General features: G+C 46.0%; 1 long non-coding RNA gene across 2 annotated transcripts in view; it reads right to left on the bottom strand.

Moving 5' to 3' along the window:
* Positions 1 to 16,709: 16,709 nt before the first annotated feature.
* Positions 16,710 to 24,797, bottom strand: part of LOC142829637 (uncharacterized) — a 43,263-nt gene continuing 35,175 nt past the window's right edge. Inside the window, exons 2-3 of one of the 2 annotated variants that reach the window (XR_012904264.2) lie at positions 23,557 to 23,756; positions 16,710 to 17,186 (exon numbers count right to left, since the gene is read on the bottom strand). This is a non-coding gene — a long non-coding RNA (uncharacterized LOC142829637). The remainder of the gene's footprint in view (positions 17,187 to 23,556; positions 23,757 to 24,797) is intronic. The other variant, XR_012904263.2, reaches the window with a different exon arrangement.

Below are 24,797 nucleotides of genomic sequence, written 5' to 3'. Positions count from 1 at the left end.
ACCAAACGTTGCTACTGTGCAGATGCTAATGATTCCAAAGAAAAGTTCAAAGCCAGAGGCTGCATAGAGCAGCCCCTGCCAGTCAGCGACAGGTTGGAGGAAACCCCCACCAGGAGAATTTCCCTCTCCACCCTGCTCCAGGAATTGTAGACTCCCAGGAGTGTCTCACAGCATGGAGCCCAGGCTCAAGGAGGAGCGATTCCACTGCAAGGCTTGGTGTTGTTTTACTGATATCTAAATATTTTTTACAGATTTTATGGACAGGTCCAATTTTATCTCATTTTTAATGACTGGCCATGAATTTCCTGATATTTGGCAGCCCTTCCTCTAGAGCCCAGAAGAGCTCTTTGCCATATTGGGCAGGGTTTTTCTTGCTCTTCATCTCCATAGCTGTGAGGGCTCCTTCCTGGAATTTGTCAGTGTCTGCATCATCCTGCTCTCTAGTAAAACATCTGCTCCTATTGCACACACCTATCAGAATGCAGATATGTTCCGGCAGGCCCCGGATGTCCTAATTAACCTGCAGTAACCCCTGTTTAATTACTATGGGGAAAGCCAAGGGATCTGCTTATCCTGAGGCCATTTTGTATGTGAGCAACTGATTAGTCCTAAGTGGAGTTCTTTGCATTTGTCCCTATTGAATTTCATCCTATTTATTTCAGATCATTTTGAAATAGAATTCTATCCTCCAAAACACCTGCAGGCCTTCCTAGCTTGGTATAATTTAAAAACTTAAACTGTACTTTCTATGTCATTATCTAAGTCATTGATGAAAATATTGAACAGAACCAGACCCAAAAGTGATCTCTGCAGAACCCCACTCATTCTGCCCATTCAGCATGACTGTGAATCATTGATAACTAGTCTCTGGGAATGGTTATCCAACCGATTATGCACTCACCTTATAGAACAGGGGTGGGCAATTAGTGGCCTGTGGGCTGGACACGGTTTGCCAGTGTTAACCCAGTGGGCTGCCAAATGCGTTATTTATCTGCATGTCTGCAGGTGCAGCCATTTGCAGTTCCCATTGGCTACAGATTGCCATTCTCAGACAATAGGAGCTGCAGGAAGTGGTGTCTCTGTTCATGTCACTTCCTACAGCACCCATTGTCTGGGAACAGCAATCTGGCCAATAGAAGCTACTAGCGGACATGCAGGTAAATAGAGCATCTAACCACCCAGGCATACCGCATCCAGCCCCCAGACCACTTATTGTCCATCCTTGTTATAGAAGCTCCATCTAGGTCGCATACCCTTAGTTTATTAATGAGAAGGTCATGCAAGAATGTATTAAAAGCCTTACTAAAGTGTTGATATACCACATCTACCACTCCCCCCATGACTTTTCAAAGATTATAGCTAATGACTCAAATATCTCCTCGGTCAACTCCATGAGTATTCTAAGATGCATTTCATCAGGTCCTGGTGACTTCAAGACATCTAACTAGTCTAAGTAATTTTAACTTGTTCTTTCCCTATTTTAGCTTCTGATCCTACCCCGTTTTCACTGCCAGTGGTGTTAGGTGTCCAATCCCCACCAAACTTCTTGTTGAAAACAAAACAAGGAAGATTACACATATTTCCCATTTCCACATTTTCTATTATTGTTTTTCCGTCTTCATTGAGTAATGAGCCTGCCATTTCCTTGGTCTTCCTCTTGCTTCTAATATATTTGTAGAATGTTTTCTTGTTACCATTTATGTCTAGTTAGTCTGATCTCCTTTTGTGCCTTGGCTTTTCTAATTTTGCCCCTAAATACTTGTGTTGTTTGGTTATATTCATCCTTTGTAATTTGACCTAATTTCTACTTTTTGTAGGTCTCCTTTTTGATGTTTAGATCATTCAAGATTTGGTTAAGTCATACTTCCTATCTTTCCTATTCAGTGGAATAATTTGTTGTTGTTCCCTTAATAATGTCTCTTTGGAAAAACTGTCAACTGTCTTCATTTGTTTTTCCTCTTAGACTTGCTTCCCATGGGATCTTATCTATCTTGAGTTTGCTAAAGTCTACCTTCTTTAAATCCATTGTCTTTATTTTGTTGTTCTCCTTCCTACCATTCCTTAGAATCATGAACTCTATAATTTTATGATCACTTCCTCCAAAGCTGCCTTCTGCTTTCAAATTCTCAGTCAGTTCAGTAATGGTAGATTAAATACTGGTAGCACCCCACTATGCTTTGGAGCACTTGGACCTGTTTTTTCCAGTTCGGTCAGGGCTAGTTTGGGATTGTTTCTAGCCTATTTAGTTGAGGCGTTACTATGCCTCTCCCTTCAATGTACCAAGTTAGCCTCTGCTAGTCCTATGGCTCACTTAGCAGGATAGGCAGTGAGACCAGTCTTCTTTAGGATATTCAGCACAACTTCCACCTTTTCCAGGTAAGTCTCTCAGTGTAGAGTATGGATGATCACATTGTAAAGGTAAGTGGCTGCATAACTGGTATAGAGGCATAACAACTTGTCCATGAGGTACTAGAAGGTAGCTGTGGTCATGTATTGCTCAAAGTGTACTGAAATAGTCCCACTAGATGGAAAACACAGTCTTTCTTTTTGCTTCTTTGGCTAGGAGAATCTACCAATACCTCTTTGTCAAATCCAATTTGTTGCCCAGTTGGTTAACTAATTCATCTTTGTAGGTATAGGGTATGCATCAAATTGGAATACCTTGTTCATCCAGTGAATGTCATTGCAGAACCTTTTGGTGCCATAGGTTTGGGCACCAGCACAATCAGGCTGCACCACTGGCTGTTGGATTCCTTGATGATCCCTGAATCCAACATTCTCTTTGCTTCAGCTTTGATTTCCTCCCTTTGGGCTGCTGGGATGCAGTAGGTCTTTAACTTCACCTTGGCTCTGGTGTTCATGAGGATGTGGTGATATGCTTTGGTCATCCAGCCTAGTTTTGCCAAGAATACATCCTGGTTCCAGTTGATCATTTCAGATGCCTTGATCTTTTGGTCTAGTGTCAAGCTGAGAGATATCTTCACCTGTTCTGCGGGTTGCTTTCCTGCATCAGGGCCTCCTGGGTGACTATGCAAAAGCTCTTGGGTGTGACTGGACTTAACAACCATGTCAGCAGTACAGACCAGAGTCCCATGGTCCTTTTTTTGACCAGGCATTCTGATAAAAAAAATCAGACACCTGGCAACTCCTAAAGACCACTTGAACAACCTGTAAATACTGCTTTCTATGTAAAATCAATGGTATCCCTAACTAGCTAGGGCCTAGACAAAACACCTAGTCTCAGACTCTTTGGAGCTGTAATGTACAGTCCAACACTAGCCAGACTAAAACTATTTAGCACTGCCCTGCTGCCTTCATCAGGGCAAGAAGCTCCTAACCCTGTTTCTCCATTTTGCATTCATACAACAAAGGGCAGAATTTTGCTCCAAATTATTTTTCCATCAATAGACTGCAACCACTTCTGAGAGGAATGAAGCAGCTATTTAATAGTATTCAGCAGCAATGTCACACAACATCTTATGACACAGAGTAAAGAACACCATATCCAAATAAATTTCCTTTCAGGGGAAATATAGCTAGGCAGAATATAACTCAGAATTTAGTCGATTTATGATCAGCTGTCATAGTTCACCCAGCCTTCATTAACTAGCCCATCACTAATTGCTAGGGATTACCTGAGCCAGATGTTAGTGTTTTATATAAACAATTAAAGTGTAAAGAGAAAAATAAAATTAATTTAGTTTTTATTTGTTAAAAAGCTAAAATTTGTCAGGCTTAACATACTATTGACTAATGCTCTTTTAACCAGTAAGAAAACAGGACTTTGGTCTTAACATTCCTTTAGGTTTATAATAATGTATGCAAATATTGATATTAACTAATGGCCTTATCCAACTTCCATTAAAGACAACGGAAAAACTCCAATTTACTTCAATAGGAGTTGGCTACAGTTATAAATAAATTACAGATAAGTGCAGCATATTCTGCTTCAGAAGAGCTAATGCTGTTTAGTAATGTTATAGCACAATATGGTTACATCTAGACTGCACGCCTTTTTCAACAGTATCTGTCGACAAAGCCTCTGTCAAAAAAGAGCATCTAGATTACATTATGCGGATTGAAAAATCAATCTGCTTTTTCGAAAAAGAGCGTCCAGACTGCCGGATGCTCTGTCGACAAAAGAAGGCACCCAGAAGTCCTTCTGGCAGGGCATGGGGGCAGCCTTTTTTTCCAGGTGCTGCTGCCTGCCCTTTGCCGAGACACGTGCTTAAAGGGATCTCCCTGGACAGCTGTTGCTCTGCTCCTGCTTCTGGCTTGCCTACCTCCTAGAGGGAAAGCAAAGCTGCTGCAGTGCTTGATCTGGTTGCCATGCTTCCTCAGATACCACAGCAGTTTATTTTCTGGGTTTTTTTCTGCTTTTCACCTTTTATTTGGCCATGGAGCCTGAGCTGCTCCTGGGTAGGCGATGGCCCCACGCTGCCACATTGCAGCTTCTGCATGACTCTGTCATGAATCTCCTGCCCCACATGGACCCAGACCACACCAAGGAGACCCTCCTCCGGGATGCAGGAGCTCTGTCCTTGCCCCCAAACTTTTTTGGGAACAGGCAGATTTGGAGACATGAGACAAGTTCGGGCTGGTGGGACCAACTCATCATGCAGCTCTGGGACGACGACCACTGTCTCCACAACTTCCAGATGGAGCTGTGTGCCTGGCTCGCCCCTGCTCTGAAATACCAAGACACCCACCTGCGGCCCGCCATCCCTCTGCAGAAGCACGTCTCAATTGCCCTGTGGAAGCTGGCCACCCCTGACAGCTACCGTTCTGTGGGACACCAGTTTGGAGTGGGGAGGTCTACCATCGGGGCCGTCTTGATGGAGGTAAGTCACTGTTGGGGGACAGGCCCTGCTGAGTGGCGGGGTTAAGAAGGGGGGACTGCCAAGCAAGGGCAAGAGGGAGTGGAGGATGGAGTGGCACTTGGAGGCCACTCCTTGGCCAACCCTGCACTGATGCGGGGAAAGGGGGCATCCTGACAAGGGGAAAGGTGGGTTGGGGGGAGGGGTTTCTTCTCCCAAGCACTTAGGTAACCTGTCTAACTCCCTGGTTTCTGTCTGTCTATTTGTCTCGTGCTGCAGATGGTGAGGGACATCAGTGCGGAGCTGCTGAAGAGGCTTGTCCGTCTCAGGGACCTGGACAATATCCTTGCCGCGTTTGCCGCCCTTGGCTTCCTGAACTGCGGAGGAGCCCTCAATGGGACACACATCGCAATCTGCCATACTGCCCCATCAAGCAGCCCAGTTTATAAACAGGAAGGGCTACTACTCCATGATGCTGCAGGCCCTGGTAGACAACCAGGGACACATTACGGATATTTGCGTCGGGTGTTTGGGGCGGGCATATGATGCCCACATATTCAGGAACTCCTACCTGTACCGCAGGTTGCAGGCAGGAACATTTTTCCCCCAGGACACCTCGTGCTCAGGGACGTGCAGATGCCGAAGTGGATAGTGGCTGACGCAGCATTACCCCCCTGATGCTGTGGCTCATGAAGCCCTACAGTGGCCACCTGGATGCGAGGAAGGAGCTTTTCAACACGCATCTTAGCCAGGCTCACATCCAGGTGGAATGCGCCTTCAGCCATTTGAAAGGGAGGCTACGTTGCCTTCTCACACGCCTGGAGATGGGCGAATGCAACATCCTGGAGGTGGTGGTTGCATTGTTGCGCCCTCCATAACCTGGTGGAGAAGAAAGGGGAGACCTTCCTGCCGGGGTTGGGGACAGGCCCTGATGGGGAGGAGAGGCAATTTCAGCAACCCTGGACGACTGCCATCTACCAGGCTCACCAGGCTGGTGTCCAAATCCGAGAGGCCCTGAGGGAGAGATTCTCAGAAGGAGCCCACTGACTCCTCCCCATGGGGGGTTTGGCCTGGCCCACACCTATCCTTTCCCTCCACAACCCTCACCCTCTTCCCATTAAGAACACATATAAGACCCACTTTTCTTTGTAAACAGAAATTAGCTTTATTATAAACACTAGGCCTGCGTCTAGACTGGCAAGTTTTTCCGCAAAAGCACGCGCTTTTGCGCAAAAACTTGCCAGCTGTCTACAGTGGCCGCTTGATTTTGTGCAAAAGCACTGACATTCTACTGTCTGAAATCAGTGCTTCTTGCGCAAATGCTTTGACGTTCCCATTCGGGCAAAAGCCCTTTTCTGGAAATGTTTTTGCGCAAGAGGGCCAGTGTAGACAGCTCAGATTTGTTTTGCGCAAAAAAGCCCCCATTGTGAAAATGGCGATCGGGGCTTTCTTGCACAAAACCGCATCTAGATTGGCACGGACACTTTTCCGCAAAAAGAGCTTTTGCGGAAAAGCATCCGTGCCAAAATCTAGATGCTCTTTTCCACAAATGCTTTTAACGGAAAAACTTTTCCGTTAAAAGCATTTGCGGAAAATCATGCCAGTCTAGACGTAGCCTAGCAGTAAAGAAAATGTGTGAACTGTTTACCAAACTTTATCTTTTAACTTTATCTGTTTATCCACAAAGTAAATCTGTCAGTCAAAAAAAAAAATTTTGTAACATAACTGAAATGTCCTTTAACTGGGGTGGTAAGGGACTGAAAACCTGGAGGGGGCTCAAGAGGGCCGCTGCTTCCTTGATCGCAGGGTCCTGCCACCTTCCTGTGTCCTGGCATTGCCACGGCCTTGGGATCAGGTGGAGCGAGATCTAGTCCTGGCCTGGGTAGGATGGGGGGGCAGCTGTTGGGCCTGAGCGCTCGGGAGCAGGTGGGGGAAGGGGGGACTGGAGGGGCTGGGAGAGCTGGAGGAGCAGGGGCCTGGCGTGCAGGAGGAGCGGTGCCCGTGACAAGAGCAGGCAAGGCAAAGAGCACCCTCATTGTGGCACAGATGGTAGTGTACTGCTGGACCAGCTCATCCAGCAGCCCGGTGTGCCACTCGGCCTCTGCTTCCGTCCTGTGCTGGAGGGTCCTGATGAGGCCCTGCAGGGACACAATGTGCTCCCTCAGCAGGTCTGTGTACACATGCCAGTGCCTGCAGGTGCCAAGGGACCAGGATGGTGGTGGGGCAGGTGTGGTGCTCCCCTGTTGGGTAGAGGGTCTGGCTGTGGGGGAAACGAGGAGGAGACAGTCACTGTCTGTGTGCACTCCTGCTGTCCCTGAGGGCATGCCGTAGCTGTCAGGGGCTCTGCTTTGGACAGGAGACTCAGGAGTGTTACACATGACACTGCGTCTGAGTTCAACAGCGGCCTGAAAGCCTCACAGGGGCCCCACAGTGGCAATGGGATTAGCTGGCCCCCCACACTACCAACCTGCTCGTGTGTGGTGACCCCTCAAAGCACTCACCTGATGTTCTCTCCCCGATGTCCACAGACTCCTGTGAGGCCTCTGAGGTCTGGGTCCCTGCTACCTTCTCTTCCTCCCCCCCCCCTCCTGGTGCAGTTCTCCCGCCTCTCCTGCCTGGTCTTCCTCCCTCAGGAGGGGTCAGTCCATGTTGTGGTGGGGTAACGCGGACTCCACCACACGCAGTGGAGTCTGGGCTTTCCCACCGCCCAGGATCTGCTCCAACTCCTCGTAGTAAGGGCAGGTCTTGGGGGCTGCCCCGGAGCAGGAGCTCTGGTCCCGGGCCCTGGCATATCCCTGCCACAACTCCTTTACCTTGGCCCTGACTTGTGCCCTGGGCGGGGGTGATGCCCTTTGGTGGCCAGTCCCTGGGCCAGGCGCACATAAATGTCCGCATTCCTGCAGCATGTTTGCAGGGCCTGCAGGGCTTCTTCCTGGGACCATAACTCCAGGAGGTTTTTTTATTTCTGGCCCTGACCAGGCTGGTGCCCACCTTTTGGTGCCCCTGTCCCAAGTAGGGCCAGGGCAGCCTTGAGACTGGGACATGGCTGTCATGGGTGGCACGGGTGCTCTGGCTAGCTGCCAGACAGCAAGGCCTGTCTGGGTGCCTGTGCCTTTAAGAGGCTGCGGCCAGGAACCACAGAGGCTACACTGTCCACCAGGGCTTCTTCCTGGGAGCCTTTTTTGTTGACAGAACTGGCTCCCTGCGTCCACACACACCTTTTGGTGACAGATCTCTGTCAACAAAGGCATTCTTCCTCGTAAAAAGAGGTTTACTGTTGTCGACAAAACTGCCGTGTTCTGTCGACTTACTTTCGACAGAACACAGCAGTAGTGTTGACACAGGTATAGTTTTGTCGACAAAAGGCCATTTTTGTCAACAAAACCCTGTAGTCTAGACACATCCTATAGTTGCTGAGCTTTTCTATAACCCTACTTTACACGTCCCTTGTAGTGCTGGATTTTAAATGTAAGCACAAAATAGTAACCTGTACATATTTCAAGAGATCATGCTAAAAAACTTTGAAACCCCTGAAATAATTTTCATAAGTGGCTTCAAAGGAAAGGATGTAATAACAATACAATCATTGGACTGATTTTAATTAATTCTCTAAAGATGCACTAGAGCTTTATTGACTTTTTAATGACATCATTAAAGCAATAATATTTTCTGACGGATAATTTGTTGCCTAATACTTGTTTTTAGTTCAATAGGAATACCAAGACTTTCCTTCCACATGAAGCATCTATGTTTCATTGTTCCATATGTAAAATACATACATATATTTCTTGGAGTGAACAGCAGATTTAAACACTACTATGACAGTACGCTTGAACTCCACTCTTAGGCTGTGTCTACACTAGCCCCCTAGTTTGAACTAGGCTAACGTAGGCATTCGAACTTGCAAATGAAGTTTGGGATTTAAATATCCCGGGCTTCATTTGCATGTTCCCGGGCGGGCACCATTTTTAAATCCCCTTAGTTCGAATTGACTGCCTGCGGCTACATGCAGCAGTCAGAAGTTAATCCAAACTAAATCCTTAATTCGGATTAACTGTTACACCTCATTGTAACAGGCTGCCATCTGGGAGGTCCATCGGGGCGCTGTCAGTATTTAAATCCCAGGCTTCATTTGCAAGTTCAAATGCCTACATTAGCCTCACTAGTTCGAACTGGGGGCTAGTGTAGACATACCCTCACAGTGTCCCCTCCTTAGATTGTCTCATCTAGAAGGTATACAAGGACTGAGGATCTTTTCCATAATTGTGGTTCCTGGTGGTGTTCACTTGCAAGACTGTGGTGCCATGCAACAATTAGCAGTATTTGCCAGTAATTATCTTTCTGCATCCCTTGTTAGGTCTGCTGGGTATTGAAACAATATCTTTTCATGCAAACATATCAAGAACATCCCTTCACTCTCTCAAACAATTAACACCAATACACACCAATCTTTTTTTATTTAGATGTAAGGCCTCCAGTATATTCTTCACAGTGAAGCTTGAGCTGGAGACTCCATATTCCTGTTACTGAGGAACTGCTATTGACAGGATACCACACCAGGAAAACAGGCAGGAGAGTTAGGCTGGAACCAGCTCAGTCACGTAGACAGAACAGAGCATAGAGCTTAATGAAGTTCCACTTGTTTAACTTAACCTGCATTCAGCTTCATTCTTTGCAAGTGAAATATCTGACACCTTCAGTATCTGAGCCACTCACAGACTTTAATAAACCTATGCTCACAAATCCCTGTGAAACAGAGAACATGGGCAATAGATGAAGAAAGCTCCACTGCCTGTGGACCCACACAAACTCCACCCCTGCTCTATCCAGGCTTTGCCCCCTCCCCATAGTGTCCCTCTTCTCTCTGCTCTCCCATTCCAGGCAAATCCCAAATGTAGCAAATGACATTTGAAAGAAATACTCTGGTAAAATGTCTTTCTAAAGAAAATGGAGCATGTTTTCCACAGCATGCCAGATTGTGAAGACTGGACTTGCAGAAGGTACCTAATTAAAAGCACTAACTGGGGAATAAAAAATGTCAATCAGAATTTTTTTTAATATACCCTGAAGTTTGTCTCATATTTATTTGCAAAACATTTGTAGTAAGGGCAAATCAGTTGTCCTGTTGAATACAACATTAAATATTATGGAATACATGATGCAGCCCTTTTCTGTTTCACATTTTCTTTGCCAGTATTTCTAAAATGATTTTATATTTCAAAAAGATTCTCTTAAACCTTCATAAAGTAATCATTCTAGATTACTACATATTTAAACTCACTAAAACAAAGATATTATTTTAAATTAAACCAGAGTGGTTTAGTGTGTTCATAACAAAGTTAATTGCTTTTAGAAAAGGGGAATTTATTTTGTGTGATTTTCATAACAAGAATTTCACAAGCTAGTTAGACAGTGTGTGCAGAATTGAGCTTCATATGGAAATTTGACACTATTTCTCTAGGACTGAGCAAAGACATTAACTGGATGGCCTATTATAAAACCAGCCTTTCTTACATTTAACACCTCATTAACATAAAAAGTTAATGATGGAACATTTCCAGCCCACTCAACTAGCCTCATTAGCACCTGCACTACAACTGACAGGTACTTTTTTATCTCCCTTTTTTTGTTATGTATAATATTCTGCTTCCCCCTTTTTTCTCCACTCAAGCTCATCTGAAGAAGTGGGTTTTGCCCATGAAAGCTCATGATGTTATATATATTTTTGTTAGTCTCTAAGAGTACGTCTACACTTGCTCCCTAGTTCGAACTAGGGATGCAAATGTAGGCGACCAAAATTGCTAATGAAGCAGAGATTGAAATATTCCGCGCTTCATTAGCATGATCTCACCAGCAAGTTACTCCGCTCAACAGCTGATTTGAAAGTGAAAGTGCACAACGAGACACGTTAGTTCGAACCAAACCTTTTGGTTCAAACTAATGTTACTCATTTTTTAGAGGAGTAACGTTAGTTCGAACCAAGAGGTTTGGTTCGAACTAACGCATCTCGGCACGCACTTTCACTTTCGAAATAGCTGTTGAGCGGAGTAACACACCAGCAAGATCATGTTAATGAAGCGGGGGATATTTAAATCCCCACTTCATTAGCAATTTCAGTCGCCTACATTTGCATCCCTAGTTCGAACTAGGGAGCAAGCGTAGACGTACCCTAAGGTGCCACAGGACTACTTATTTTTATAATAAGACATGTTTATGAAACTTCACTATATATTTATGTTAAAAATATATTTCAACAGTTGTTATGCATAACAAAGGATTTTATATCTTAGTAAGGTTCTCATTTTGGTGGAGGGTCTCTTAAAACTAGTTATCAAATAGAAGTGAAAGGGAAACACATTTGTTCAGCTATCTGGAAGAAAAGGAATGTTGTCCCTTAGAGATCTTTCAACATTGGGTGAAAGGAGAGTGGGGGTGGATAGAAAGGATAGAAAGACTTTGGAAACATGTTTTTGTACTACAGGCAGTCCCCGGGTTACGTACAAGATAGGGACTGTAGGTTTTTAAGTTGAATCTGTATGTAAGTTGGAACTGGCGTCCAGATTCAGCCGCTGCTGAAACTGATCAGTTTCGACAGTGGCTGAATCTGGACGCCAGTTCTGACTTACATACAGATTCAACTTAAGAACCCCAGGCATCCCCAAGTCAGCTGCTGCTGAAACTGATCAGCGGCTGATTCCAGGAAGCCCGGGGCAGGGGCTTCCTGTAGTTAGCCACTGGTCATTTTCAGCAGCTGCTGACTAGGGGACACCTGGGGCAGAGCAGCTGGGGTGCTGCTGGGTTGGTCCAGTGGCACCCAGAGCGGCGCTACGGGACCAACCGGCAGCGCCCCAGCTGCTGTACCACAGGCGTCCGGAGCAAAGCCACGGAGCACGGGGGCAGCGGGACAGCCCAGACGCGCCATGGCTATCCTGCTGCCCTCGGGCTCCGCGGCTTTGCTCTGCTCTGCTCCCCGTCCCCCAGGTCTGCAAACCAGGGGGGGGGGGGGAAGCAGAGCGGAGCACGCGGCCAGCTGACAGCCCAGACGCATCTGGGCTGTCAGCTGGCCGCGTGCTCCGCTCTGCTTCCCCCCCCCCCCCATGGTTTGCAGACCAGGGGGAGGGGGAGCAGAGCGGAGCAGAGCAGAGCGGCGGAACGCGCGGCCAGCTGACAGCCCAGAAGCGTCTGGGCTGTCAGCTGGCCGCGCGCTCCGCTCTGCTCCCCCCCCCCCGTCTGCAGACCAGGGGGAGGGGGAGCAGAGCAGAGCGGAGCGGAGCAGAGCAGAGCAGAGCGGCAGAACGCGCGGCCAGCTGACAGCCCAGAAGCGTCTGGGCTGTCAGCTGGCCGCGCGCTCCGCTCTGCTCCCCCCCCCCCCCGTCTGCAGACCAGGGGGAGGGGGAGCAGAGCGGAGCGGAGCAGAGCGGAGCGGAGCGGAGCAGAGCAGAGCAGAGCGGCAGAACGCGCGGCCAGCTGACAGCCCAGAAGCGTCTGGGCTGTCAGCTGGCTGCGCGTTCCGCCGCTCTGCTCTGCTCCGCTCTGCTCCGCTCCGCTCTGCTCCCCCTCCCCCTGGTCTGCAGCCCAGACGCTTCTGGGCTGTCAGCTGGCCGCGCCTTCCGCCGCCGCTTTGCTTCCTCTCCCTGGTCTGCTCGAGACCAGGGAGAGGAAGTGCCCCGTTCGTAACTGCGGATCCGACATAAGTCGGATCCGCGTAACTCGGGGACTGCCTGTATATTAAAAATGTTTATTTTAGATAAAAATGGTCTTTTGAAGAATTTATTAAAAACCTCTATGTCTGAAGGATCAAAGCATTTAAAGCTAAAGCTGAATACTCAGATTGTGCATCTAAATATCTATGCATGGATCTTTTAGAAATGTGATTTTATCATTTTTAGCAACAAACTAATGAAATAATTAAAGCAAATTTTAAACTAAAATCCTGTAGGCATAGTAATGTACAACTATTTTTCTCGGTAAATTCAGAGTAGGAACATTCCTGTTAAATGGTTTTATTACCACTTAATGACTCTTTCACAGGCTCCATGTTATGCTAATAGCTGTTGCAAGCTGGAAAGCTTTTCACATGGAAGTTAACAGATCCATTTATGAGGAAGAGTCACCAGTTTGCAATAGCTTGCTGTGGGAGCCTTCAGGAACAGTCAGAATAGGAAGAAGGGAGTAGTTGAGCACTAAGACCCAGAAAGAGCATTGCCTGCCCTTGCCTCTTATACTCTCAGTCCACGCCCAGGGAAGTACTGTTACCCCCATTTTATAGAGCAGAAACTGTGACTCAGAGATTAAATGACTTATCTCAGTCATACAGAAATGTTGTGACTAAGCTAGGGTATGTCTACACTACAGTGTTATTTCGAAATAGCTTATTTAGAAATAGTTATTTCAAAATAGTTATTTCGAAATAGCTTATTTAGAAATAGTTATTTCAAAATAGCTTTATTTCAAAATAACACGTCTACACACAAAATGCATTTCAAAATAGCGTTTTGATATTTCAAAATAGCGTGTCTACACTGAGTGGACTCTGAATCGCATTTAAGGCTGGCCAGAACTAGTTCCGGCAGGGCATCAGGTCAGGAGTTACTGTGTGGGGCTGCTGCCTGAGGTTATCTGAGGTCTGTGCTTAAAGGGACCCCTCCCCCCGGACAATCAGTTCTCAGGTTTCCCTGCTTACTTCTCTATCTTGCTGAGGGACAGAAAAGCATTTTGTCTGTGTGCGCTCTGGTTGCCCTCACTCGGGACACCACAGCACTCTGCAACATGGAGCCAGAGCTGCCCCTAGGCACTCTGGTGCTTCTCTTGGATGCGTTGCTGCGAGCCTGGCTGCACTTTCTGCAGGCTGCCATCCGGGAGGTCCATCGGGGCGCTATCAGTGTCCAGGAGGCCCTGAAGGAGAGCTTTCACCCTGAGGAGCACTAGGAACCTCTCTGGTCTGTCCCACTGGGGGCTTGTGCCTCATTCCTCCCTCACGTCTTTCCACTTACCCCTCCCTAATCCCCCTTCCTGATGTGAAATAAAATACATGTATTTTCGTGAACACAAACTCTTTTTATTTAACAAAACTGGGGGAGAGGGAATGAAAATCTGGTGAGAGTGGGGAAAAGAAGGTGGGAGAGGGGAGAAGAGAGGGTGGGAGAGGGAAACCTGGGAGAAGGCAGCTGGAAGGGGGAAGTAAGGGGAAGAAGGGGGAGGTGAAGCTCAGGGTTGGGGCTCTCGCCGGACCAACTTGATTGTCATGCAAACCTGCTTCTGGGTTCTCATGTGGCCTTTGGTGGCCAGGCTGGCAGCTATCCTGCCATAGACGGCTGCGTTCCTCCATCTAGTGCGGAGATCACAGACCCCCCAAACCAGAATAAGGTTCATGATCTCCACCCTGGACCTGGAAAGCGCCCACCTTCTCCGGGCCCTGGAAGGCTCCTGGGAGCTGGCAGACTGCTCCTGGGGAGAGGTGGAGGGCTGGCTGCCAGTGGCTTCCTGGCTCATGTTTTGGGGCCACTGGATCGGGGCAGTGACTGCTGGCTCTGGGCTGGCAGGCTTGGAGCTGGCACAGGCACTGTGGCTAGAGTCTACACCTTTAAAGGCTCTGGGGAGAAAGGGAGGGAGAGGAGTGTTCTTGGTTGAGGCTGGAGTGGCCACCAGGGCACTCTGGGAAGGCTGGAGGCCTCCTATTTCGAAATAAGTGTCTAATCAGCACTTATTTCAAAATAGCTATTTCGAATTTGGTGTTATTCCTCGTAGAATGAGGTTTACCAAATTCAAAATAAGCGCTCTGCTATTTCGAATTTATTTCAGAATAGCAGTTTGGCTGTGTAGACGTTAGGAAAGTTATTTCAAAATAAGGGCTGTTATTTCGAAATACTTTTCCAGTGTAGACAGGAAAAGACCCAGTGTAGACCCCCAGGAATTTAACATAGGTATCCTGAATCCCAGTCCAGGCTTTAACCCAGGAGCAAAAGGGCCTGCACAGGTTGAAGTGGGTTGATCCAGCCCACAGAGGCCCTGCTGCTCCCCCGCCTCCAGGCCAATTAGGGCCTGGGGGCAGGGAGAAGTGCACGAAGTTTCCTCTGCCCTGCCAGGAGTGCATGGTGCTTAGAAGCACCACACGTTCCTGGAAGGGTGGGAGGAGATTTTGCATGCTTCCTCCCCCGCTCAAGCCCTGATTGGCCTGGAGGCAGAAGGGGGAGCATGCAAAGTCTCCTCCCATTGCCAGGGGCATGGGTGAAGGGCTGGCCCAAGCCATTTTGGTGCCCCGGGCCCCAGGCACGCGGCGCTGCCCCCGGGACGCATGGCCTCGCCTCTGGGTGCACGGTGCATGCGTGGGCCTGCCCCCAGGACGTGCGGCCCCGCCTCTGGGCACATAACACATGCACGGGCCCAGCCCCAGGACACGTGGGCGGACACACGGCGCATCCGCTGCCCAGTTGGACTGGCCACTGCTGATGGCACGCAGCCCGCCAGGCACCCCCCGTAGGTTGGCACCCTGGGCAGCTGCCTGACTAGCCCACCCCTTAGTCTGGCCCTGAATGGGTGCATAGGGGAAATCTTGGGGGGGGGGGACACAAAGACTTTATGTGCTCCTCAACCCCCAGACCAATCAGGGTCTGTGGGTAGGGAAGCAGGGAAGTATCCTGGCTTTGCCCCTTCCGTTTGAGGCCGTGCCCCTTCTAGTGCAGCTTGGGGCCACTTTACAAATTTCTGAGGTGGCCTCCGGCAAAAAATTATTTCCCACCCCTGCCTTAACCACAAGATCATCCTAGCTAGTAACATGCTTCTTTTAATGTCCAGGTCTGTAATATACTCCCTCCCCTCTGAGTCTGCTCAAATACCAGTTGAAGTCAATGAAACAGCTTCTATTGACTTCACTAGCCACTGGACTGGGCCCTGAGAAAAAATGTGTGCTGCAGGCAAGGTTCCCTCTAAACTTAATGAGCACCGCCCAACTTTCGGGCTTTAGGGGCTTTAGAGGCTTTAGGGCTCCAGGCATGGAGTGGCCTGGTTGGGAAAGGAGCACTTCTCCCTCAACAGCTCCTTGCTGAGAACAGAGCAGCAACCCCTGGCTGGATGGGTCTCATTAAGTATCTGTGTGCCATGCTGCCACATAGCTTGCCTTAGAGGGAACTTTGGTCATAGGTGGACTTGGGAATGTAGATCAACGCTGCTAGCATCAGCAGCAGCAGCACTGCTCTCTGGACCCAATTTAATCTGCATAGTCAGCAGGCATGTTAATAGCCGTGAGAGCTCCTAGCATGGTACTACCATGGTTTCTGAAGCAGGCATTAAAAACAACTAGCTTCTATGCTGTGTATTCTAACAGAGGCTTCCTTCTTTCTTGCTGAATGCAGGGAAAATGCACAGTCAACTTTAAGACTTTGTTGTTTTTCAATCATAGTCAAGAAAAAAAGAATACAGTCTCTGTATCTGCAGTGCACTCTTACGATTAGATGTCAGCCAATCATGTCCAGGTGTTAGTATGCAGACATGTATTTCAGATAATAATTGACTATTAGAGAGTTTTATTGTTATTGATGGTGCAACAGGCCAGAAGTAAACTGATTTTACAGTCTGGCCACCAGTATTTAATAGTACTGGTCTCAAAAGTTATAACATTTATTTAAATTCCAAAACGTCGGAGCACCAGTGATGAATTTAAAGAAACACACAGTTTACATAGTAATCATTTACACGTGTATGCTCCTGCTTTGTTTTAATACTTCTGCATAATAATGCATGAAGTAAAAAAAAATCTAATTCAAAACCAGTTCAAGAAAAATGAAAAGAAAACCTAGTGACACATTTTAAATTACTATTCCCTCCTTACATTTGGTTCTGGTTATAATCAGGGAACATACTGCAATAATTAAATTAGGTTCGCTGAAAAAAAAATTCACAGGATAAACAAGAAAACAGATTCCATGAAAAGATAAAGCTAAGTAGTGTCTTTTTTAGAATGTGAAGTATTATTAAAGGATTTCTTCTGATTAAAATGGGTAATATTTCTAGTGAGATAAACAGCACTCTTGATCTTGAGATATAAAACTCCAGAACTATAAAATGAATTGGAAAAAATAATTCAAATTGAAAATAGGTTTTTACCTAATGATATCTAGCATTTTATTGAGACATACAAAACATGGGAAAGGATGTAACTAAATGATATCACTCCAGGGAGTCTACAATTCCCAGGGCACGGGTGGAGAGAGGAATTCTCCTGGTGGGGGGGCTTCTCCGACCTGTTGTTGGCTGGCAGGAGCTGCCTTGTTTCACTTCCAGCTTTGAACTCTTCAGTGTCACTAGTGTCAGTACAGCAGCAACTTTTGGTGGACATATGTGCAGCACATACCCCTGTTGGGCTCCTCGCAGCTGGAGAAAAGCAGAGAATGGGGTACAGTGGGTTAGGTATAGCTGCCTCCCTCAGGGTTCCTGCTGGTGTCACAGCAGGGTAGTTACTTAAGTATAAGAAGTAAACTGTCCTCTCCTATTCTAGAAAGATTATTGAGGGTTATAGATGGACCTGGGAAAATTACTAAAGCAATGGCTGTCAGTGTGGCTACTGCAGTGTACAAACTGAAGAACTTGGAGGACATTAATATGTCTAGTAAACAAGTTATATTAGCATAACAATGAGTAGTCCTGTGGCACCTTAGAAACTAACAAAAATATTCATAGTATCATGAACTTACGTGAACAACACCCACTTCTTCAGATGAGCATGAGTAGAGAAAAAAGGGGGGAAGCAGAATATATAACAGAAAAAGAAGAGAAAGGAAAAAAATGTACTCATCAATTGTAGTGCCAGTGCTAATGAGGCTAATTGAGTTGGCTGGAAGCATCCCATACTTAGCTTTTGATGTCAATGAGATGTTAAATGTAAGGAAGGCTGGTTTCATAATGGGCCATCCAGCTAGTATTTTTGTTAAGCCCAAGTGAAACACTGTCAAATATGTATATAAAGGTCAATTCCACACTCTCTCTCTCTCTCTCTGTAGCTGGCTTGTGAAATTCCTTTGTAGAAGAATGGTTCATTTAAAATCCATTAATAGTGCCAGAGGCAAGTTAAAATGTACCCCTACACAGGTTTGTGTGTGTTACTATTCCTGATATCTGACTTATGTTCATGTCATACAAACTGTCCAATTTGGCCAATATACATGGCAGAGGGGCACTGCTGGCACTTAATGTGCATATATCACATTAGAGGATAGTCAAATTAACTGTGTGAAGAGGGGTGAATTTCACTCTTAGAATATTGGCAGATTTTTTTGTATGTATAGATAATGCTTATCGTTTTATTACCTTCAATAGTTTTCTTGTTCCAAACCATTTATTGTAATTTTTTAAAAATGCATAATAAAATTGCATAGCAAATACCTAAAGATATATGCATGAAATACACATCTATTACAATCAAAGAAAAAAGTTATATTTTCTGACTCTGAGCTTCATTTATTGTGGTCTCTCTTGTATTCCTTTCCCCTAACATTAAGGTTCTTTTGAGCCCTTCAAGATTTAATGAACTAATTACACTAAAGATTCTTTGTACGTCATACTCAATAACACATCACCAAATCAAGAGCAGGATTTGGATAAAAAATGGTTGATGGATCCACTCCTGCTCTCACTGAAATCTATGGCCAAATTTGCATATACCTCAACGGAAGTAGGATTGGGCTAAACTAAAGGAATCCCCCAATTGGCACAGAATTGTATCAACTACTCCTTGTAGAGCAGGTAACTGCAAATTTAGGCCCAAAAACAATTGAGCAATTTTTCAGTTTCTTTTCAGTTAAGATCAATTGGCCATCCCAACATCATTGTTTCTCTTTTCTTCAGTAACTCTTCAAGTGTTCCAATTTCCTATTGAGAGAAACATTTTCCTTCACAAGAACCTCTGAATTACTATCAACTGTTTCTATTTTTTTCTGCAGCCATACGAGATCTCTCTGCCCACTCCCAGTATTAACCTAGTGTTCTGTTTATTTCTATTCTTCCTTCTACTTCAGCTAGCTTTAAAGAAAACATTTATAAAAACTAATCTCATGATTTTAAGCCAACCTGATGAGTTCATGGGTCCTAATTCATGATTTTTAAATGGTTAGGGTTGGCAACATTGGTCAACAATTAAAGACCAATGTTTACAATTAAAGACCAGATCAGGGCTGTCAACAGGGTGGAGTGGGGTGCAAAGGGAGCAGCTGCCATGGGGCCTGATGATTCAGAAGGGCAGCCACTGCTGTTACTGCAACAGCAATGGCAACCAGAGTCCACAGCCTTTTAAATCACCACTGGAGCCCTGAACAGCACAGTCTGGACAGAGCAGAGAGCTGGCTGTGGGAGGCACGGCACAGCCCAGATGGTCCCACCCCTTTTCTGAAGCCCCACCTCTTTCGGGGCTGAAACCAAGTCCCTCACTCCCAAAACATTGCCCAGGACCGGTGAAGTCTGTCGCCAGCCCTAAGCCAGATTGTTTTTCACCTGTGTGTAAATCCATTGGGAATGGAGGACTTAGGGGAGCCAAGAGCAATATCAGGCCCCTGGGCAAGGTGCAGGGAGGGGCAGGGCCAGGTAAGCAAGCATGCCACACCATGCCCCAGCCCTCAGCATCAACCAGAGAACGGTGCACACACCCCCACACTCTTAGAGCTGCCGTGCAGCACTCCGGTGACAATTTAAAGGGCCTAAGGTAGCAGCATTGGTGGCCAGATCCCCAGGTCCTTTAGAATCACCAAGCCCTGGGGCAATTGCTCTGAGGGTTGCCAGGTGTCCGGTATTGAACCGGACAGTTCGGTATTTTCACTTTCTGTCCAGTAAAAAAAAATCAGAAAATTCCGGACACCTAAAATGTCCGGTACTTTCTGATTTTTTCCCGGACAGAAGGCAAAAATCCCGGGCTCTCCAGCTCAATACGAGGCAGCCTGGCAACTAGGCTTACCGGTTTCCGCAGGGGAGCTGTCCAGCCCCGCATAGGGAGGCAATATGGCAGGCAGCCGCCGGCAGCCTGTTAGGGCCAAAAAGCCTCACCCCGCATTTCTTAAAGGGGCCACGCTATTTTTGTTTGTTTGTTTATTTGTTTGTTTTTGTTGCTTAACAACTCTTGAGGTCTTTTTTTTCGGTATATTTTCTGAAACCTTCTGGCAACCCTAATTGCTCTTCTTGCCACACTGTTAGTGGGTCTGGGAGGCGTGCTTTAATTTATACCATCTGGCCAGTCTCTGGCCAGCCCTAGGACTAGGGAACTGTAAAGGTGGCTGGCTGGGAACCATTTGTATTTCACACTCATATCTTCCAGTCTTGCACTGACCATAGCATGGCTGGAGCAGGGAATACAAGCCAATGTGTGTTGATGTGGATTTTTAATTATTCAGTTAAAGATTTTATTGTAATTCTTCAGTTGATAGAAAAACATTTGCTGGGGAAATATGATGCTGAGTAAACAGTGCTATGTTTCTCACACTTTTTAAAATTTCAAATATATACAAGTCACACATTTTTACTAATTCAGTGGTGTTATAAAACATTTCCTTTTTCAAAGCTGTCCTGCCCGCTGTGATTTATAAGTCTTTTTAATACACTCTCTATTTAGTTATATAGCGTGCATGTGTTTGAAACTGAATATTTTAATACAATATCTGCAGTTAGCAAATGGTTGTAGTGCATGCACTATATAACAATCAATAAGATAATATTCGTGATAAATGGAAAGAAAAACATGCTCAAACAATTGCTGTGTTTGTCCACCCTGTGCACAAAGTAGGAAATACTCTAGTTTTTATGTACATCAGCTGAATGTACATAGCAGAAATGCAATTCAAGATTACAGAATAGAAACATCTAAGCAAAGAAGGTCTCCGCAAACATGAATGAGAAGTAGGTTATCAAGGGCATCTCAAACTGCCTGTTCAGTTCAATATTTCAATACCTTTTCATACACTATATAAATTACCAGTCTTTAAAAACAGTAACTGAAGCATCAATATTTTTAAAAAAGCTATTTTAAAAAGTTGTATCCTGGCAGTCATGACCATAGTATCTGAACATCTTCCACATAGAGTTTCTAATATTCTAAGCCCTGATTGAAGGCCCAGGAAAGAAATTCAGAATCTTTCCACTGACTTGGACCATGCCATAAGATCAATTCATGTCTGCAGTTCTCAATCACATACACAATCTTTAACTACAGATTTTGACCTCTCTGGTCTGGTACCCTCAGGACCAGTGTGGTCCCGAACAAAGGAGTTTGCCGGACCAGGGGAGGTCAGACCTCCGGGCTCTCCCGGGGCTTCTCTTCTGCCTGCTGGCCTGGGAGAACATGGAGGGCTGATCTCTTCCACCCGCCTGCTGCCCCCAGCCTGCAAGTGAAGCTCTGCTTCCTGCCCCAGGCTGCCCAACTCCCCGAGCTCCCTACCCCCAGCCATCTGGCCCGTGCAAAGCTGCAGCCACTCCCAGAGCACCTGGCCCCACACAAAGCAGCAACTGCTCCCAAGGGGGCCACCTGACCCTGCACAAAGCGGCAGCTGCTCAAGGGGCTCTCTGCCCCATCCTCTGTGGGGCAGCAGCCTCTCCCAGGGCTCCCTGCCCCCGGGTCACTGGCTCTGTGGGCTGCTGCTCACCAGACAGCTCCGCTCACAGCCGCTCTCAACCTCTGCCACTAGGGCTCTCTGGTCTGGACCACAAATGTTGCCAGACCAGAGAGTTCCGGATAAGAGAGGTTCAACTTGTATCATACAATGAGGGAAGTATAAGTTATGGGCCATATGCAGTATTCCCAACTCACAAGAGTAATCCTTACTTGCTTTCAGTAAGACTCCTCTAACTGGTGAGGAGTCCTCCCATGAGTAGAGGTTACAAAAGCCCATGTTTGTTTTTAAGTTAATGCTATTGCAGACTCACAAACGTAAGACAGATGAACTATTTGTGTTGTGTATTAATATGTGCTCATATAGGTCATTTAAAAAAGACAATTATCTTGTATCTATATATATGTTTTAGAATGTGTCTGTCTGAGAGTCCATCTGTCTGTGTGTCTATACATCCATTTGTTCAAGAACTCCTCCTAAACCGTAAGAGGTAGGGCCACCAAATTTATATGCAGCTTCCTCTTGCATTAATTTAAACCAAGGTCAGGGTGCCTGAAAAAATGGGAAGTGTCAGAAATTGGACAGTTTTCCATAACATGGAAAGAGAGGGGACAGAGAAAGAAGGAATACAATATTGAGAGTGGCCAGTGAAGGCAGCTGCAGCACCAAGGGCTGAGGCTCTGCTATCTTGCCTGCCTCCAGACTGGGTAAGTAGTCCCCCTACCCCAAACCTGCAGTCTGCCCCCCCGTGAAAGCCTGCAGGCTTTGGGGCCACTGTTGAAGAGGGGAGCAGCCCCCAGAGCCTGCTCCCACAATGGAGAGCCTGCAGGCCATGGGGAGGGAGAGGCTGGTGGCAGCCCCTAGAGCCTCGCCCCCACCTCAATAGCCTGCAAGTCCTGGGGAGTGCACTGCAGGGTGGTGGCAAACCAGGAACTTGCCCCTTCCAGACATCCTGCAGGCTGCAAGGTGGGTGGTAAAGGGGTGGCATCCCCCTGTGTCTGGCCCCCCAGACAGCCTTCAGGTTATGGGGGGGGGGGCAATGGAGAGGGTGGCAGCCTCCAAATCCAGGTCTCCCCCAGACAGCCTACAAACTGAGGGAGGGCAATTGGGGGGCCTGTTGGCAGGGGAGCACTGCTCTGGTCCCCTGGGAGTAGTTGAAACTGGAGCAGCACCACGCTCACTACCACAGGCAACATCGTTAAGCCCCCCTCCCAGTCACCTGCCCTAAGCTCCCTGCCGAAAGCCCCCTGCCCTGAGTCCTGTACCTCCCACCTGCCTTGACTTCAGCACACTCTCCCCCTGCCCTGAGCTACCCACTCCCTGTCGCTCCTCGCCCCCAAACTCTCACTTCAGCCTTCATTTTCCTTCATGTTTTAAAAATACAATCATTGAAATAAAGCATGTATGTTTTTCATTTATTTTTCAAAAAAATAATTACTTCTGTTAAAGACCTGAGCAATGTCAGGTACATCTGCTAGTTACTGTATAAAATTATCACATCCTTTTGTGGGGACATTCCATAGAACTGGAGGAACAGTGAACACATTTAGCTCTCTGCATTTAAAAAATGCTGGAAAGGTGTAACTGATCAACATTTGATGTGACCATTTTTATAGTACTACAATGTGATGAAAATGTAGCTCTGTAAGCATAGGTGGTAACTAGCTTTTGGCTTCTAAGAGCTAGATTGAGGCTTAAATTCTATAGCCACCATTTTAAGGGAACAAGAACCCCATTTACATCCCCTCTGAAGCCCAGACCTTGCACAGAAACAAAGATGCATATGCCAAGTGGACTGGAAAAAAAGGAATGGCAGACTCATTCCCCAGAGTACAGGCCAATGTAGCTATGTCAGCATGGAGGGGTATATTAATTGTTGCAGGTCTAGATCAGAAGCAAATTATTACTACTCAATTATCCTGATAAAGGCAGGGGGGAAGCAGAAGATATCTGAGTCAGACTACCTCACAGAGTTGTGCAATTTATTCATCTCCCTTTACTCAAGATTCTTTCTCCTTAAGTCACACCACATTACCATAATCTTTGAGAATTTAGCAGCTGTTCAAAAGTAAAAACAAATGTTGCTTTTGTGGCTAAGGTCTTACACAAAATCACAAGGTGACTTTTCTTTTTAGGTGAAAAGTCAAGATGCTCACCTGTATTCAGTTTCCAGACAATCCAACCATCTGCTTCAGACATACCTTGATTAAAGAACCCACCTTTCTCTGCTTGCAAGAACTCAGTTCTCTTGTGTCTGGTTAATGATGAATGCCAGACATGGCTCCTGTCTATGCTTGTATCTTCCAAAGTTCAATGCCTGTATGATTTTGTAAATGGGCTTCCATGATTTCTGATTCTATTAAATTTGCATAGGAGACAGGCAGTTAGTTGTGTCATTCCATTTTGTCTGAGCAAACCAGATATCCTAATATCAATAAGTATCCATAACTCCTATGTAGTATGATTATATACATTTCATATTGATATTAATTATCAGTGTGTCACTTGTTTTCAGCAAAGTCCTCATTCTCTACATGTTTAAAATGTAGTAATATTGTATACAATCACTTGATTCAGTTGCTTATCACATGAGGCTCAATCCCCCCTTTTTATAGGTCAGTAAATCTTTGAAAAGGATTCTTCTGGGAAGATCAAGCTTCTTTCTCCTGCTGGGGCTCAGATTACATCAGGGTTATTGGAACAATTTGTGTAGTGGGATTGCTGAAAGTCATTGAACCAAACTGTAAACCCTGAACCACTTTGAGCCAAAGGGTGCAGTAGCACCCCCAGCATCCCTAGTTCCAGCCATGCTGTCTCCTATCACACTTGTTAGTATGAGGTTTGTCTTCACCTCACCTTGTTACCTGATATAAATACATTCTTATTGTCTTTCCACATACTCTGGGGTTGGCGCTTCCAGGTTGGGAAAATTCATTCCTTTGTCTAATGCAGACCCGTTTACTAGTTTTCCTAGCATATCACACACATTTAGTAATAACTCCAGCATATATACAGAGATATTAATACCCATTGCATACCTCCATCATGCAAGAATAATACTGATCAGTAATTAGTATAAGTAATTAGTAATAGTAATAGTTTTCAAATGATGCCTGAAGGCATATTTTGTACTAAGACTGTAGTCCGTAGCGTGTGATTCCAGGAGTGCTTAGTGTCAAAGAGCTAGATATTATTCTGTTGAAAAACTAATTAAAATCTATCCCAAAATACATGGGATATTCCAATATGCCAAAAAGCTTTTTTTAAATTAATCTAATTTAGAAATAAGACCAAAAATGTTGGGTCTGAAAATCTCCAGAACCTAGGGAGATTAGATCAGAACTCTGCAGCTATTTACTATACCTATGCTAAGTCAAACCAAAAGCCTGGATCCAAA

Source organism: Pelodiscus sinensis, chromosome 4 (genome assembly GCF_052426305.1).
Source record: "Pelodiscus sinensis isolate ZL-2025 chromosome 4, ASM5242630v1, whole genome shotgun sequence".
NCBI classification, from domain to species: Eukaryota; Metazoa; Chordata; order Testudines; family Trionychidae; genus Pelodiscus; species Pelodiscus sinensis.
Note: the sequence above shows the minus strand (reverse complement) of the source record. Positions and strands in the feature narration are given on the sequence as shown.